The following is a 12623-nucleotide window of genomic DNA, read 5'->3' on the forward strand; positions in this document are numbered from 1 at the left end:
ATGGAGATCCAGTTTGACTGGACTCAGCCTTCAGGAATACTTGAACCTGAAGAGAGTTCAGCAAAACAGCAGTGACAGGACAGCTTGATGCTCTGCTATGAGATGTTGCAGGCCAGACATATTGTCAAAATAAGATATGTCTGTGGCTTTTGGAGGAGAAAGAGAGGATGGTTTTTCTGAGGTTTTGAAGAGGCAGTAGAGTACAAGATGTGTGATGAGCCATAGAGAGCAGAGCTCTGAACAACTGCCACACACCACCTTTCAGCCCTAGCTGAATCTGCATGAATCCAAGGAGGGCGGGGTTGGTTTTGGGGTTTTTTCCATGTTATAGAACTGTTTTGATTTTTGTCTTCTGTTGTTTGTCATGCAGAGCCCTGTGAACAGACAAACTTGTACGTTATGAGTAATTGAAGGGGGAGGTATCAGTGTAACCGTCTAATAGCCTTAAATTTAATGACATTTCCTATATGGCTATAAACTGTGAAGGGTTTCTTATTCACAGTGTGCCTAGAGATCCCAAAGAGGTCCCTTTGTTGGCTGTGTAGGTCTTGACCTCCTGGTGTGCAGAGCTGGAAGGATTTGCATGTTGTGTATGCATGGACTTCTGCTTCATTATCCGTGCATGGGACATGAGGGTTGAGGAAATTAATGAAGGGTGGGGATTTTACTACAACTTTATAATACTACTAAGTTTTCTTTTTTGGAAATGTTGGAAGTGGGTGGTAGAGTCTGTACTTTGAGTGCCTTCTCATTTGAAGTGCAGTGACTGGCATCTCTTATGACTGACTGTAAAAACCTGGTAATATTTCAGTACTGACTGTGCAACTTAAGACCCATGTATAGCCAGTGAAATTTTACTTCGAGCAGATCTGAAACAAATAGATCTAATTTATGTTGTCTTGGTTTAAAAACTAATAGAAATTACCTTGCATTTTCATTGGCATGTTCTTTAAGAAGTTAATTACTTATATGCATATGCAGATATTTATACATACTCAGATCAGTACAAGAGTTATAATGAAAAAGAAATAAAAGGTGTCTGACTGAGGTTAGTAATCCTTTTGTTCAAAAGGCATTTTGTTATCTGAGGCACCATTAGCATCCTTAATAAAAGGTATTTTTGCATTTTCATTTTTATTTTCTTTGTTGGTAAGTCAGTGTTAGAATCCTGGTAACATTTTAGAACCTGTCTTCCATTCCTCCTTGGCAGACTTGGGCAGTCATTTGCACTGCTCAAACAGAGTGACAGTAACACAAGTGAATTTTCACAAAAGTCACTCATTTTAAATATTCAGCATTTTTAACACTTGAGTTATCCAACCACATCGTATATTGCATGCCTGCCTTTTAATTTTTCTTCAGTGGTGCAAGAAAATCAGCTGATGTATTTCTTAAGATTCAGGTACTGGGGATTTTGGAATCATAGCTTCAGAAATCTGCAAAATTGATTGTGAGATGTAGCTGTGAAGAAAGTAAGCAGCTGGTTTTACCTCTGAGCATGAGCCAGTCCAGCACAGGACTGATGGATGGCCTCATTGCAAGTCTCATAACTTTTGCATTTCTTCCCTAATATTATTTTAAAATTCACCATGAAATGTTAGTCTTTTTTATGGGCGACTATTTAAGGATAAACTTAGATTTAGCATATTAAATACTTTCAACTTTGAATGCAGTATTAAACCTATGTTGTTTGGGATGAGGTATGCCTGACCATGAACAGATACATGAAAGCAGAGGGAGGATATGGGCTTTTGCTTTTCTTCTACCATTGTGCCTCAGATCAACAGGCAGGAGAACACATAACTGCTGATGGATCCATGACACTGAGCTCATTGCTGGAGTACTTGAGAAGCCTTGTGTTGATAGCAGTTATAGACTTACAGAATAGACTGGAGAAGCTGTGAATTTTACTTTTCTGTTTTACCACAAGGGATGGGTTTGCAGGCAAAGGGTATGTATCTGTTTATCAACCATGGTGTTCTTGTCTTCCTATCTCTTGGAAGGTGATGTGGCCAACTGGGAACCTTTCCAGGCCATCCTGTTCATCTTCATCAACAGCTGCCAATCTTGAAAAGCTGAGGGCAGCATCCATATTCCCTCAAACTGCAGTTGAAGGTGTGGAAGCTCAGCTGCCCTAGAAAGCAGGCTCTTAAGGGAGGAAAAGCATTTTAAGACCAGGTTTTGTGTCTGGTGAACTCCAGGTTGTGATACCCTTGATGGAAACATTCCCTCCTCTCAATTCTGATCCTTAAGAAAAAGAGGGAGTTGAAAAAAAACTCAAAGTATCTTGAAGTCTTGTAGCACCTTGCATGCTGGTTTTTTAACATTGAAAATGTGAACTGCTGACATTGCCATGGTCAGAAACAGAAACAGAAATTTCTGCCATTCGCTGATCATTTGAGATTTTCTCTGAATAGAGCTTCAGGCTTTGACTTTGTTCCATGAAACACAATCATTCATTCAGGAGTTAGATAAATTGTTCTAAACATTTTGGCAAGTGTCTGTGTTTACCAAAATTTAATTGAAAGTCAGGATAGAAAACAAGCCTTTTATTCATGAGTCAGATACAGCAGAGGCAGCTGCTGCAATGTGAGACTTCTTACCCACATCCACCAGCTCCTTGCCCTGGCCTGGAACTTAGACTGCTGGAGTGAGTTATTGTTAGTCACCTGAAGAAATCACTTCTAAGCTTCCCCAAAATAGAGTGGCATCATGGTAGTGTGGAGCATGGCAGAGAGGTAATTAATGGTGAGCACCTTGAGTCAAGTGTGAAGCACACTGATGTGACTTGTCAACCCTGTATTGTGGTCCTGTAACATGAGATAAATTCACAGAAGTTAATTTAAATTCATTGTAGTGAATGTGTTTCAGGTTGAACTAGAGTTCTTAGAGTAAATACGCTTTGATAAAACAAGCAAACCCTTATCAGCGCAGCTGTGAGTGCTGCAGGTATCAACCAAAAGAAAAATATGCATAAGATGCAATTTAGGTCAGGGCTTGGAAGTGCAGAATATAGGAAGCACCTCTGATGAAGAGGGACTACTATTAATTTTGTAAAGCTTTATATTAAAATTGTACCTTCCAGAAGGCTTGCTTGTAATTATCTAGTATTTATTACAGCTTCAGTTCGAGACATCAAATATAAAAAAAGGGTGAAAAATATATAGGGTTTTCATCTTTCCTTAATACTTGGTAGAACTTTGATCTAAGACTATTAAGGCTGAATTAGTGTGTGAAGCAGCATGGGCTGTGTGTCATTGCCTGAATTGCAGGAAATCTGGTTACATGGGATTCTGATCTGTTAGGCTCATGAATACCATGGCTCCTAGCTCACCCTAGTAAAAGATTGCTGAGCTAATGTATCAGAAGGGAGAATTTTTGCATTTATAAATCATTCAATGAAATAAAAACTTGTCATCTTCCTATAGGATATTTCAAATTTTTATTATTATTATTATTAGCAGTTATGTTTGCATGGCATCTCTGGATGGCTCTGCATAGTTTTTGAACTTCATCTCTGAAAATAAATAAGCTTTTCTCAGCAAAATTTAAAAATATTCTAACAATATTCACCCTCATTTATGTTAAAGATTACTCATGCAAGTGATCCCATAAAGGAGCATCTGTCCTTTTGTCTTTTAAGTTAAATGTTAAAATAATTATTAAAAGTGTATTAGGATTACTGCAAAGAAAGGAAGTAAAATTCAAGTGATGTCAGGGAACTTTCATGTCAAATTTCTTACAACAGGAAAAAAAAATTCCTTTTGCAATATTACCTTTTATGGCTAAATAGTTAAACTAGTGTTGTTTAGATTATTTCATAAATTTCAAACAAAATAATAGAAAAAGGTGAATGGGGAAACTCCATAAAACGGGGTTTTTTCAAGTCCTGGATCTTGAGAATTTCCTTTTATTATTTTCATGGTTTTCATTGATATAAAAATATTCACTGAATATATTTAACTAGTTTTATTATTTATATCCTCAAATTTCTTTCTACAGTGAAAAATATTTGCCAATTACACTGGTTTTCAGACAGCAGCTGGCTGTCTTATTTCCTGTGTTTATCTGCCTAATACCGTGGGTAATTATATTATGAATTGTCATCAGTAGTTGTCATCAGTTGTCATCATTGGGGTTTCTCCTTCATGACTTCAGATAAGTTTCTTCAAGCTTTTCAGTTCCAGGAGAAACCATGGTGTGGGAGCCCATGCCTTCATCTTCTGACTGTCAGTCTCATGAGTGTGCTTGTCTATTTAAAAGAGGGCCAGGAGAGAGTGTCCTGCCTGCAGATTTGGTGCAGTGAGGGAGTAGAGGGTTCATGACTCTGATTTTCCTGTCCAGGACCTCACAAGAGGAGCTACAAATGTATGTTGATTGAACCTGGGAAATTTTGGGGAGGATCTGATAACTTGGTTAACATTGTTTAGATTAGAAGTCTGAGGCATGCAGAGATTAATTAATTAATTAATTAATTGCCTTTGTCTGTGCAGTGCATACCAGATATTGGGGCGTTAAATATACAAATAAAAAAGAACATTTTTCACTTACTCTGGGTTCTGAGCTGTAGTTAAGAGGCTAAACATTTTGTGCACGCTCAGTGTTTTCCCTGACATACCCCCATACACAGAGTAGTCATTCCACTGCCTGTGTTATCCACTGGTGCTGGGGTGGTTTGAACTGGTCACTGGATGTGCTGCAGTGCAGCTTTGCAGCTGTGGGTCTGGTTTGGGGATCACACAGTAGCACCAATCCCTGCGGCTGGGACTGGGCTGCTGGGAGAGCACAGCGCAGCCACCTGTCAGCTGACCCAATTAGAACAGTTTGCTGCTTCTTCCCTCTAATGAGTGCTTTTAATAGTCTCCAGCTGTTCCCTTTTGCTGCATTACCTCTTCACAGCAAAATTTCTGGCCCATTTTTCAGCTCTTCATCTATTGTGTGTGCTCTAAAGCACCATTTTCCCCCTTAGATTCTCCCATTTTGTATTAATAATTTATTGAACCACAAAATTAATGGTAATTCAGGCCTTAGCTGGAGGAGAGACTGATTAAACAACTTATAAAACATAATATTAAAGGAAATATTTTCCTGGCTGGCATTTACTTTTTAGTGACTTTAATTTACAAACCAATATTTTTTTTAATGTTCCCCTGTGGAGTTTGCATTCCAAACATTGCAGCGTTATGCATTTATACAAAAGCAAGAAAATGTGCTGCCCTAATCTGTTTTCATCCAGTAGTCTGAGTCAATTGCACTCAGTAAATATGTAATATAGCATTGGTTAAGATTGCAACAGTAAGTACTTCCATGTAATTCACAACATGTATTCATAGAAAATGTAAGATTAATACCATGCTTTTATTTTAATGATACCATTCTGTATTGCCATTCTCCTTTTTTGTGCAGACAGGATACAGGATAACAAGAGTATATTGCTTCAGAATGTAAAAAGGTGAGGGTATTTTTCTTGCAATGTTGTAGTGGTCTGAAAATTTCTGGCTGTTGCAGATTTTTAAGGAACTGCACAGAAAACCAGAAACCAGGTAGCAGTAGAGGTCCAAGCACTAAGTACCCACAATCTTATTTAAATGTAACATTATTACAAGGTCTTACCATACACTGTGTTTCAGTAGTGCTTTTATGAAATTTAGATATGTAAGAACTTATGATCTTTTAGTAAAGCACCTTGCTGTATTAAAATTATGAACCTTCATTTTTATGGTGATCTTGCTAATTTTTTTGTTACTTTGTGAGCATGAATACAGAACAGCTGTTGATGTTCTCACTTGTGTTGCTTTTTGGGTTTTGTGTGTTGTGGTAGCTTGGGGAAATAGTTTTCTTTAGCTTCTCTATAGGAAGATCCTATTTGTAGAGTGGAAAATCCCAACCACAGAACAAAGATGCTAATATATTGATGCCAGCTTTTTAAGGCCTTGCAAACTGTATAAGAGAAGAGTGTATGTCTGTGTTATAATTTCAGGAGATGTGTTTTTGGATCATTGAACAAGAACAGAAAAGAGCATTCTTGTGCAGCCCAGGGACAAGAGCCAGCCTTGCCTTCAGTGAAGGTGTGAAAGCAGTTTGCAGGGGATAATCCTTATTTCATTTAGAAACTGATGGACTCTGACAAGCCTTTTGCAGGGTTAGGAGTGAGATTTTTTCTGTGTGTTGGGTGGTTCTACCATAGCATCTGCTTGGTTCTCAGTAGCGGTCAAAAATGGCAAACCAAAAGCAAGAGAGCCATACAGAGAACTCAATTGTATTTACAGCTCCAGTCTCTGCACTTGACTACTTTCATTTGACATTTGTGACCTCCTGTCCTAGGGTATTTCCTCCCAAATTTCTAATAGAAGTTTACAACTGGAATGGGTAGTTGCCAGATGCAGTAAGAAATAGAAAGATGCCATGATTTGGACAACATATAATTATGCTGTGGAAGTCCTTGCTGGTCATTGTTGTGAGTAAGTTTAGATATATTCAAAAAGGAAATATTTTAGGAAACGTTTCTTTACAGAGGGAGTGATCAAGCGGTGGAACAGGCCTCTTAGAGAGGTGGTCGATGCTCAAGGCACGTCAGCGTTTAAGAGCGGTTTGTACAATGCCCTTAAAACACGTTTTAACTTTCGGCCAGCCCTGAATAGGTCAGGCAGAATAACTAGATCATCCCTGTCGGTCCCTTCCAACTGAAAAATTCTGTTCTGTTCTATTCTATTCCATTCCGTTCAGTTCCCTTCCGTTCTTGCAACTGTGTAGCCCTCAAGGGCTGTAAATTACCAAAGCAACAATTCTTCAACAGCAAATATCTGATCAGTACAAGTCCAAAGCCTCAGCGGTACCCAGAGAAGAGTCCTGTGTGTATGGTAAATGTTCCTCATAGCCAGTAGTGATTTTCTGAAATTGGTTTCTGCTCTGGGTGACTCAAAAGCAATCTTTATAATTACATGCTTACAAGTGAATTCTACTACTAGGTGATTTATATAAGGTAGATACAGTTATAGACATCTCCAGTTGAATGTGTTGCTTCTTGACTTTAAAATTAGTTGAGTGTTCTTGGGTATGTGCCGTAGTGATTAAGACTTTGTTGTCTTACATCTCTGCCAATCAAATTAATTTTTCTAAGTTCTAAACTGATGCTGTCATGACTACTCTCAAATTTATTGTTAATAGCTAAGATAGAAATTCATTTAAAGTATGAACTGCATCCACAGTTTTACACTGTGCACTGTAATAGTAAAGATACCAGAAGAGAAGATACAAAAGTCCTTAAAATGGTGGGATAAAGCATTTGTTTCAGTGCATGCTTTCCAGAAATGCGAGTTCTTTGTTTTGATGTTTCAGTATGGGTGAATTTCAGGTGTTTGATATTTCTTCTAAGCTTCACATTGAGTATTTGCACTTTCAGTTCTCATGTACTTTGTTAATGTGAAAGTAACAAGAAGACTCATCTAAGCAGATAACACTTATCCCAGGAAAGGATCAGTAGCAATGATAATGAGCTGACAAATAACTATTTCAGGTGAATGAAAACCAAGAGGATCTGTGAGTGATATGAATGTTATCTTCAGTGCATAGTCTAGCATTTTGGGCATTATGAACCTGAAATCAGTGTTTAATAGTCATCAAGTAAAACTAATTACTGATTGATATTTTGTTTGTCTTATGTTGGAATTCTTTTTTTTTTTAAACTGGAATGTTTTGTCATCCAGAAAAAAAAGAATGCTTTCAATTTCTGTTAGTTCAATTTTTAAAATAATTACTTTTAAAGTTATGGTTTGCACATGGCATAAATAACAGAGATGGGGCATTGACCAGCAAATAGTCTGTCTTAAAAATATGATTTAATATGTGAATTGAATGAATATAATGAATATATGAATGAATATATGAATAAATGTGTGTGTGTGTGTGTTTAGAAGTAGGAGGCAGACTTTTGAAATTATGTTAACAATCAACAATTTTTTTTTAATACTTGTCTAATGAAATCATGGTAGCTGTCCCTAGAAAACCATACTATAAAACCTCCTAAGTACACTCCTTGCTAGGAGTAGGCCTATTTTCTTTTTCTTGTTGCATAATGTTTTAACCACCTTAAATGAAAACGCTTTTATAGGCAGTAGGGTAGGGTAGGAAACTGCAGAACCTTTTACTCCTGACAGAGGAAGGGCAGAGAGAGACAGCCCTCCTCTTACTGCCAGCATATTGAATGTGTTCAGGCTGTGGCATGATAATGTAATTTCAAGCAGTCAGATACTCACTTCACTCTGCAAGTGTCAAAACCTGCAGGAGCTGACAACCCATGAAAATAAAACTGAATTTATTAGCTCATTTTATTCCTTGTCTGTCATTCTCCTTCCTCTTTTCCTTTTTGTGATTTATACCTAAGTTTTCTGGCTGTCAGCGCTGCCAGCAAAGTGAAATAAGCAGAGATCCTGGTCTCTAGAATTTCTTAGCTTGAGCAAAGCTGAAGTTTTGAGGTGGTGGATGGCAAAGGACAGTGTCGGGCCCTTGAATTAGGAGAACTGCCCGCCCATGGGGAATGGCTGACGTGGGAGGGATAGACTTGTCTTTATACAAGCATCCAAAGCTGTCCTGAGCCTTAGGTGTTTGTTGACAACAAAATATTTTCCTATCGTGTAATTTTTTTGGTTGCAGTGATGGTTTGGACTCTTCTGCTGACTGCAGGATGGCTGGGTCACACCTGTGAATTCAGTATTTTTAAGACTGAAGTAGTTTATGTTGAAACCATACGGAGGGCAGAGATGGCAATTTGTAGAAAAAAGGGACCTCAGTGCCCAGACACGCTTAAGTTTTAGTTTATTCTATTTTTTTTTCTGAAGTTTTTAAGGTTTATTATAACCTGCAGAGTAAAATCCTGTGCCTTATCCTGGTCCCAGCTCACAAGGACTCAAGGGCCTGCTCGAGCACCATGTGCTTGCTCCTTTCTGGTTGGCACCACGGCTCATGTCTGTGGACCTGAGGCACGTGTAGGGTGCCTGAATATCCTGTGGGACACAGCTGGGCTGCTTGTCCCACCGGGGAGGTGGCAGGTTCTTCCCAGCCAGCCCACCCAGAAGGGAAAGAACCCTTTGTACAGCAATAAAGATGAAGGACAGAGGTGCAAATTTAGGTTTTGTTTCTCTCTCATTGCGGAAAGAATAGACCTGAAGTGGGGAATAGTCTGCCTAAAAATCAGATGCTATCCTTGCTTTGTTTGCTTCAGTATTCTCCTATGAAGGAGAGATGAGTGTGTTTCTCCAAAAACAACCAAAGGCCATAGGTTTGTGTTGGCAGATGTATTGTAATGTTCTCTCTGGTTGCTTGGCTCTGCCTGGCAAGTGGCTGCTGTGTTTTCCCTCAGGAGTGCTCTTCAGGTGTCAGGTATTCCAGAAACCAGATTTTCCTTCTTGCTATAAAAGGTATTGCTACAGTCCCCTCACTCTCCCTCCATTTTTTTGCAAGAGTGGATTGTGTTGAGAGGTTCTCGGCATCTAATAGCTTCTGTTGGAGTAACAGGTCTAATACGGAGGCTCCAGACTCATTTTAGGTGTCCTCCCTTCTCTTCTTTAACTGAAGATATATGAAAGGACTTCAGGCAATGAGGTGACAGATTGGCTTCTTTGCAGGACAGATAAGCAATTGCAATTAAAAGAGTAGGCAAGTTTTGCTGCTTAGTGTAATGGAAGGACTAATGACTTCTGTTCCCTGGAACAAGGATGGATTCAAACCATTGAACAATGCTCTAAAGCATCTTGGAACCTCAATGAACTGGAAACCCAATAGAAATAACCCCAGACATCTGAGAGATACTGATGGTCAGAGGGAGTCCTTCAGAAAGCTGATTTCTTCAGCCTTTTTGCAGGGAATTTTAATCAAATTCAAAAGGAAAAATAAAAGAAGTTTTTCCTAGCTTGGTGAGAGAATATTGCTTGGAGAAAATGTGAGGGAACAGAGTGTGATAAACCGTAAAACTATTTGTTGTCACTGGGTTGGGGTTTGGGGCATTTGGCCTTTTCTTTCATTAATAATCAGTCGAGTAAAGAAGGGTACTGCTGCCAAGAAATAATTTTTTATTGTCTTTCTTGTAATCCCATATTATTTAAAGGAAGAAATGTGAAAATAAAAGCCCCAAGAAACAGGCATGGGCTGTTTCAAATGTGGTTTTGGTTTTTGCCTTAAGATGGCTCTTTGAAGTTGAATTACCTTTTTCAAAACTACATGTCCCCCACCAGTTTGCTGATGATATTATTACATGGTTGTGAGTTACCATAGGGATGGTGGGTGCATGTCTTGAAGGAAATGGCAACTCCATCTTTCAGAATAAGCAGTAGACCTGCTGTGTCAACTGAGAAAATGCATTCCCTGTATAACAAGGTAGTGAAATTCTCCTTTGAAGTAAAGGCGGTGTTTGTTTTTTCTGGCTATTATTCCAAGCATCGCTTTCTTTTTTTTCATGTTTGCTAGAATTTTCAAAGCTTCTCAATCCCTTGTAAATATAGCTGCTGTACATAAAATCAAAATCAAGCTGCCCAAAAACCCCAACAAAGAGTGTTAAGCTGATTGTTGTTCTAGACTCTGGAAAATGGACTGCCATTGTTTCAGCAAAGCTGGCTAATGCTCAGTGAGTTATTGAAACACAGTCTATTCAGGTTACCTTAAACACAACTTTTTCCTATGAACTCTGATCCAAGCAAAGCAAGCCACTATTCATAACTGAGCTTGTCAAGAGTAATTTCCATCTTCTTGGGGAAAAATCCACCAACTGGTGGTAAATAGGAAACTTTCTATGATGAAGATGGATTGTTAAATGAGATTATTATTTTCTTCAAAATTAATTTTCAGTTCTATTTCAAAGGAAAAAAAAAAGAAAACTAAAGTCTTCATCAGTAGCTGAAGGAAAAAAAAAAGTCTTCAGAATTTAATCCAAAGAGATTGTCTTCGAAAAAAAAGGGGGGGGGGGGAAAGCATATTTTACACTTCTTTTCCTCTTCCTGACAGATTTATTAACCTTCATGATTTTATACTTGATCTTGTTGATTGCTGAGCTTTTTGAAGCTGTAGCACCTGAGATGAAGGGATTGAGAGATTCTGGGTTTCTGTGTAGGGAGGGAAGTATGCTTTTGTTTTTCATAGTCATAGAAAATAACTTCAGCACATGACTGCAGATTTTAAAAGTAAAAGAAAATGCAAATAGGAGCATTATTTATGCCTCTGAACCTTGTAATTTTAGGAGGTCCTTAATACTTGGTGTTGTCAGTACAATGATAGTCTTGTCAAACTGAAAAGTGGAATCAATATGTTCCATTTTGTGTATGCTATTCAGAGTGGCAGTGCTATGAATAATGCAAAGTATTAGTAATTTTCCAGAAAAGCATTAGAACTTCAGCAAGAGGAAGATTTTAACTAAGGAAATTAGATAGGGGCAGCAAAGCAGAAACCATCTCAAGTTGTAGCAGCAGGGAAGCCACATGCAGAAGCAGTGTGATTTTCTTCTCTGCACTGCAGGTCCTTTTGCATTTCAGCCCTGAGAGATGAAGGGACAGATTCCAAGTCAGTCAACACTAGGTAGAAGACTAATAAGAAGGTAAAATTAGTCCACAACTCAAACTTCTAGCTATTTCCTCACCATTTAACAGGTTTGTGTGAAAGTGCCACCACAGATGGGGTAGGTCAAGGGGACATAAATGACATTTGAACCTTAGTACTATGAGGAACTTTTTTCTTAAAAGTCAATACTATGGTTTTTGACATTTACTGTCTAGTTGAAAAAATGGTCAAACCCAAAGAAATTTATAATGTCTACTGTGTGATGGTTCATATATTTTCTCTTGTCAATTCAGAAGTCAGCAGCAGGTTTCTTTTCCTTTTTTGCTAGACAGTGTACTTGATGTGACTGGATTATTTCAGGGACATATCAGGAGCTGTTGGATACAGCTTCTCTTTCTTTAACTTTAGCAGAAGGGAATTGTATCACTGGAATTCATGGCAGCAGATAGTCTAAGCTATAACTGAGCAGTATGTTGAAATAAAGCATGCATTAGCTAGTGAGTGCTTATTTTCTTACGTGAAAATTTTGCTACATCTGTAGATTAGGACAAGCTTAATAATTTTTAGAAATTATTTCTTTCCTGATGCCTGCAATATTTTTTTTTTTATTCTTGGGACCTATCTTTCCTTCTCTGTCACTCTTATTTTAAAGATCTCTATTGCACAAAGTAAGCATTTTCCTCCCCAATTCTTGTCACATTAAGTCCTGTGGAAAAAAAAGAGGCAAATGGAATGATCTTTTATTTGATTTGTGTTGGCATATAGGAAAGCAATATATCTAATGCTCATTGATAATGAAATTAATTTTTTTTTGGCTCATGGACTTCTTTTCTCCAATATCTTTCTCCAATATACTATATATTTAGTATACAGGACTCTGACATTTGTTCTAGTAAACCTCTTTTAAACTTTTATATTGTTTAAACTAGTTTTGTGGACCTCTGCTAAAAGCAAAGTGTAATGCAAGCTTCAAGATGTTGAGGCATTCATAGAATTTAAATGTGTTTCTGTTAATATAAGCATTTTTGAGGTTTGGGCTAAAATCTGCTGAGTATAATTTCTGTATATGCAGTCAGGTT

The 12623-nt window shown here is 37.9% G+C and overlaps 1 protein-coding gene across 1 annotated transcript in view; it reads left to right on the forward strand.

Annotated features, from left to right (window-relative positions):
• The window catches only part of UST (uronyl 2-sulfotransferase), a 146773-nt gene that overhangs the window by 94102 nt on the left and 40048 nt on the right, over nt 1-12623 (forward strand). The window lies entirely within an intron of this gene.

The sequence above is a fragment of the Cinclus cinclus genome, chromosome 3 (genome assembly GCF_963662255.1).
Source record: "Cinclus cinclus chromosome 3, bCinCin1.1, whole genome shotgun sequence".
In the NCBI taxonomy this organism is placed as follows: Eukaryota; Metazoa; Chordata; class Aves; order Passeriformes; family Cinclidae; genus Cinclus; species Cinclus cinclus.